The 6,323-nt window shown below is 39.0% G+C and overlaps 1 pseudogene; it reads right to left on the bottom strand.

The window, feature by feature from the left end:
* Window positions 1–5,506: 5,506 nt before the first annotated feature.
* On the bottom strand, window positions 5,507–6,058 carry LOC107196525 (annotated as a pseudogene).
* Window positions 6,059–6,323: the final 265 nt, after the last annotated feature.

Raw genomic sequence — 6,323 nt, 5'->3', positions numbered from 1 at the left:
GCCAAGGGCCAATGTCCGCTGGAACTGGTGGTACATGGGTGGAGCAGACTCGTGCCAGCGTATTAGCTGCATCATTGCCCGGGGCCTGTAACGGCCAATGGCCGGGGACATAGTATACAGTGGCCTCCTGTTGAAGACCCTGCTTCTAGAGATCTTCTCACAACCCTTGGCCCCATAACTGATGGTGGCCTATTATCCACACATGGGCAGCCCACCGGGGCAGCCACAGAGTTAGACCTAATACACAGCCCAACTGTCACTGCAGACATGCACTGTGCCAGTTTCATTCATGAGGACCAACAATGCAGTGTGAAGCTCTACCCATTGGCTGGATTGGCTAGCACCAGTCTCATACCAAAAGGTTTCTGTGGATGGCTGTAACACCACGGCAGCCCATGTTGGAGGCTGTCCATGGCATGAGCTGTCTGTATACCAGGCATCCTCAGGGGTGGGAGCATGACCCTCTACATAGGGACTCGGTACGTCTCTCATTTCAGGTTCCGCCAGGAGCTCTGCTTGAAACTGCACCGGTTCCAAAAGGGGGTGCAGTTGACCTGACAGGGGACTTACAGAAAACTGCACTCACTGCTCCAAGTACGCCCCCTCCCCACTACTTGGTCAGTGTAGGGGTTTGTGCAATTCCTGAACAGGGAGTCTTTTTCCCAAGACCGCAGCCACCCCTCCATGGTGTATGTGGATTGCACGGTTGCAGACTGGGGCCAGCGATGGCCTCACTGGCCAGAAGGGCTGTATATATGGCAGCCAGTTGCTTTTCTATCAGCGAATATCATGCTTACATGCTTATCAGAGAATACCGTGCTTCCATGTCTTTCCATAACTGGGACCATAAGCCTATCGGCACCTTCCAGGAACCATGCTTCTGCCACAAGCCCTGTCTAAACCCTGCATCACCCACCTGAATTGTAAGCAGGAACGGAAGGGCTGGATCTACTACACACAGAGTTTGGACTTGTGCTACAGCTTGCTTTGTAGCCTTAAAAGCCTCTTGTATCTCAGAGGTCCAATCCCATCGGGCCTCCCATTGCACTAAATGGAGCAGGGGTCACATTAAGGAGGCTAAGTGAGGAATCAACACTCTCCAAAACCCCAGCAGTCTCAAATAGGTTTGGAGCTGTTTCAGGGTTTCGGGTTGCGGATATGCATGTATCTTATCATCGCCTCTGGCATTACTTTTCTCTTACCTGACCAGAGAACTCCAAAGAATTTGACAGAGGACTCAGGTCTCGGAACTTTGTCCTCATTGACTGCCCAACCCCAGTTGGCGAGAGCTTCTCGCAGGCCGATCACCACTGCTTCTAATTCTGTTAGAGAATCAGAGGTTAGCATTATATCATCAATATAATGATATAAGTACACCGTAGTCGGTCTTTTCCATGTGGCTAAATCTTGACTCATGAGACCATGGCACAAGGTAGGGCTGTGCAGGTAGCCCCGGGGAAGGACGAGGAATCCACTGTCACCTTTCCCGGGTGAAGGCAAACTGTTCTTGACTTTCTGGGGCTATGGCAATAGAGAAAAAGGCTTTTGCCAAGTCTACCACATAATGGTATTGTCCAAGTTCATTTGACAATCAAGAATAAGGACAAACAGCTGATGAGCAGGCAAGTGATAGTATCTTTAAGAGGTAGTATTTATTATCTGTAGATGAGTAGAAATTTAGAGAGCCTTTGTAACTTTTTCTAAAGTAATACAGCTCGAAAAAGCACAGCAAGAGTCAAACCCAAAGTCTGTCTGGTTATGAACTCATGCTTTTTTTTTTGTTTTGCTAAATCAGACTGGTCCCTCCATAATTATGCCACACTGTTGTGGGGGATTGTGTTAGGGAGAACTTTGCCCAAATAGGAAAGGCTATTAACTTACAATTATAACCAACTGTGTAGTATTTGCTGACAAGACAAGCATATCTTCCTCTCTCTTAAAGAAGAGTATATGTATGAAGCTAAATATTAGAGGTTTGTGGGTAAGAAAAATCTTTCAAGTGCTCAAGTTGCAAACCACAGATCCCACTTTAGCTAGTTTAATCAGAAGTCGAATTTAATTAAAAAATTATAATAGATTACAGAATCCATAGAAGCTACATAGTCAGGAACATTATTAAAGATATTCCATAGCCTGCTAGCAGGCACAGTCTCCTTGTGCCTGGGTCTAAGAAATAGGTGACAGTTGGGCACCTATAAGGGTTTCTGCCACTACTCCATATGAAATCTCTCACTGGTCATGGCTTTTTCAACTTTCTTTTGTTCAGGTATATCCTCTAAAGGTGTATTTTATTTGCCGAAGCAAGGGCACATGCCTATATTCTATCTGCTCAGGAGGGTGGGAAACAATTTTATGAAAGAAATTGTGAAGTGTTGGTGTTATTTCTACCTTTAATGTTTGGTAGAATTCATCAGTGAAGCTATCTAGGCCTTGTGGTTTTTTCTTTTCTTCAAAGTTTTAAATTACCAATTCAATTTCTTTAATACATATAGACCTATTAGAGTACCTATTCCTCCTTGTGTGAGTTTTCATAGTTTGTGTTTTTCAAGAAATTGGTCCATTTAATCTAGGTTAATAAATTTGTGTACATAGAGTTTTTTTGTATTTTTTTTGTTATTCTTTTAATGTCCATGTAATCAGTAGTGATGACTCTTCTTTTATTTCTAGTATTGGTAATTAGCATCTTCTCTTTTTTCTCTTGGTTAGCCTATCTCGATGTTTGTCAGAATTATTAATATTTCAAAAACCAACTTTTGATATATTTTTCTATTATATTCCCATCTTCAATTTTATTCATTTCTACTCCAAATTTACTATTTTTTTCTTCTACTTATTTTAGGCTTAAATTGTTCTTTCTATAGTCTCCTGCAGTAAAAGTTATGGTTATTATTGATTTTAGCTCTTTGTTTTTTTTCTAAAATATGCATTTAATGCTAGAAATTTCCCTCTATGTACTACTTTTCCTGCATTTTATAAGTTTTTAAAAATTTTATTTTATTTTTCATTTAATTCAAAGTATTTTTGTTTCCCTTGAGACTTTTTTGGCCATGTATTACTCAATTTGTTTAGTTTCCAAAAATTGTGGATTTTTTTCAACTATATTTCTGTTACTGATTTCTAGCTTAATTAATTCAACATACTTTGCATGGTTTCTATGCATTTAAATTTGTTGAAGTATCCTTTATGTTCCAGAAAGTGATCTATCTGGAAAATGTTCTAGATTTTCTTAAGCTCCTTAAGAAGAATGTATATTTTGTTATTGTTGGATGGAATTTTTTCTAAATATCAATTAGATAAATTTGATTAATGGTTTCAGATCCTTAGTGATTTTTAGCCTGATGCTTATATCAATTACTGAGAGATTTTTAAGTTTCAAGTGTAGTAATAGATTTGTCTATTTCTTTCAGTTTTTAAGATATGCCTCATATATTTTGACACTTTGCTAGGTGCATAAATGTTAGTCATTCTGTAACATCCAACTTATCCCTGATAACTTTTCTTGTTTTAAAGTCCGCTTTTGTGAAATTAATAGAGTTACTCCAGCTTTCTTTTGTTAATTCACATGGTATATCTTTATCTTTTAATTACCATATTCAGAACAGTCACATCTGAAGTGATTATTGACATATTGAATTATCATGTACATTTTTGTACCTTTTGTATTCATATTTTTTATTTTTTTCTTCAGCTTTCTTTGATCTTAATTGCGTACTTTATATATTTTGTTTCTTCTCTTTTTTAACGTATTAATTATAATTTATTAACAATTTTTTAGAGATTGCCTTAGATTTTAATATACTTTTACAACTGATCTACTTCTACCTTCAAATAGCACTATACACTTCATATGTACTGTAGGTACCCTATAATAGAATGTTCCCAATTCATTGCTATCATTTATTTATCCATATGCTGTAATTACCCAATATTTTATTAGTATTGTTATCTTTATATTAATTAAGAATGAAAAATATTATACATAGTTTATATATAGTTTTTACATAGTTTATATAGTTATGTATAAAACTAGTTACTATGCTGGAGATCTCTGTGGGTGGTGGTAAAATATGGAAGAGGGGAAGCTTTCCCTGGTTTTATAACTTACTCTCAGTCTTTTGGTCTTCTTGTGTCCCTGGACTAAACTTTCGCAAACTTTATTTTATTTTATTTTTTTTCTCTTTAAGTATTGTGGCTGGAGTAAGGGAAACACCCTTCTCCCAGGTGAAAAGTCTGATAATGTCTTTTCTTCTTTTCTCTGGATAGTAGGCCTTTATTATGGAGAAAACTCTGAGCATAATTCCCAGTGGCAGATCTAGAATGAGATTTTTCTTGCAAGTTCATGTTGAGAAGTGAACTTTCTGGAAGTAAACCTCATTAATGTAAGACCTCCCCTATGACTGGTCCCCAGGAATTTTCATTCTCACTCTAGTCTACATTCATTTTCTGGCAATTCATCCAAATTACCATTAAGTTTTCCTACCAGTTTATGGCTCCGGTGGCTTCTGTTCCATTTAACTGATCTTGTCTGTATCTCACTGATTTTGCTTTGTCTTCAGTTTTTGGGGATAATGGTTTAATGTACAACACATATTCTCTAAGAGTCTAAGAAAAAGTTATTGATTTTTAGTTTGTTCAAATTTTTGTCTTATAAGAAGTGATGGCTTCTGAACTCTTTACAAATCAGATTTGAAATCAGAAGTCTGGAAAGCTGAATTTTCTCTTCTATGATAGGGAACCATGACTTAGCGTTGGAAATTCGAACATTATAGAAGTATAAAAATATAGGAAATTATAGGAATAAACAAATATAGGATGAGTATCCAAAACATGCAGGGCTACCACAAATATCATAAATGTTTACTAGACCACACAATCAGCACACAATGGTGTCAGAAATTATGTATGTGTTTAATAACATTCAGTTTAGCTAGTTCCACCAAGCTATTGACTGGCTGCTGGGATCAGAGTATTTAAAATCTGTTGTCTAATGTTCTATAGATGGGGTTTAAAAGATCAAAGACAATGTTTCCAGCATGACTCCTTTTTCTAAACATCCAATGCAAACCAGATGCCTACTGGCCTATTCCTTTGATTGACATATTCTTTTCTTAGACAAGTCTTGGGAGCTGTTTTGATAAGGAGAACATTTTCTTGTCTCTAATCTGGCTCATTATGTGAGCTATTATGTTTTAACATTATATAATCTTATTCATTTATTTGCCTTTATTATATATATGTATATGTGTGTGTGTGTGTATGTATCTATATCTATCAATGTACATATATGTTATTCTAAATACTGACAGTAGTCTGATTTCCTAGATGATAATATATTTTTACCCGACCTTACTACTATTTTTTTTTTTTTTTGCTGCAAAAAGCTTTATTGTTTCAATTTGGTCCAAGGCATGGGAGAGGGCTCCAGGATGGTTAGAAGGCTGCTTATTGGTTGCAAGGAGAGGCTCAGGCACAAGGCCAACACCAGGGAGATGCAGAGGGGCCCCTCAAAAGCCTCTGGGCTCCAAAGGCTCTTAGTCATGCTTGAGGGTGAGCCTTTCGAAGAGATACTTGCCTAGCCCAGCCTGGGGGCTGGCTAGCCTGTGGAGGTTAGTCAGGTGGTCGCTCATTTTCTTGACGAGTTTCACCTCCTCATCTAAGAAGTGGCTCTTTAGAAAGTCACAGAGATGGGGTCTGCACGGGCAGAACCCAGGCCATGAAGATCCAAAAGGGCCTGGTTCAGGTTCTTCTCCATGACCATGGCAGCTTCCATGGCATCCTGAGTTTTACCCTACTCATCTTGAGAAGGCTTCTACAGGTTCTGGAAAAGGGCGCGACCGCCATGCTGGTTTTGCATCTTCAAGAGACACTCTGTACCCTTGCGTTTCTCCTCAGCCAACTTGCGGAAGAATTGACCCACACCCTCCAGAGCTACATTGTCGTGGTGGAAATAGAAGCCCAGAGAGAGGTAGGTGTAGGAGCCCTGCAGATGCAGGTTGACCAGGTGATTGATGGCAGCCTCTACTTCGGTGGAATAATTCTGATGGATTTAAGAGCTCATGGTTGTTAGACACTAAGGAATTAAGCTCAAAACATGGTGATGGCTGGTTTTGCAGGCCAAGGATGGCTGAGAAGGTTCTGAAGGTTGCAACTGGAAAAAAGGTTATATGGTGGTCGAAGGCTAGAAGTAGAAGCATCCCTGGGTCTGTTCTGTCCAAACACTGCTGAAGCAAGAGACAGATCCGGGGGACCTCCGAGGGCACTGCATTTACCACCTTTTTCTGTATTAGGCTACCTGTCTTCAGAATCTTCTGGGAGAATAGAGA

This window comes from Pteropus alecto, unplaced genomic scaffold (assembly GCF_000325575.1).
Source record: "Pteropus alecto unplaced genomic scaffold, ASM32557v1 scaffold76, whole genome shotgun sequence".
Classification (NCBI taxonomy): domain Eukaryota; kingdom Metazoa; phylum Chordata; class Mammalia; order Chiroptera; family Pteropodidae; genus Pteropus; species Pteropus alecto.
This window is presented reverse-complemented; position numbering and strand designations above follow the sequence as displayed.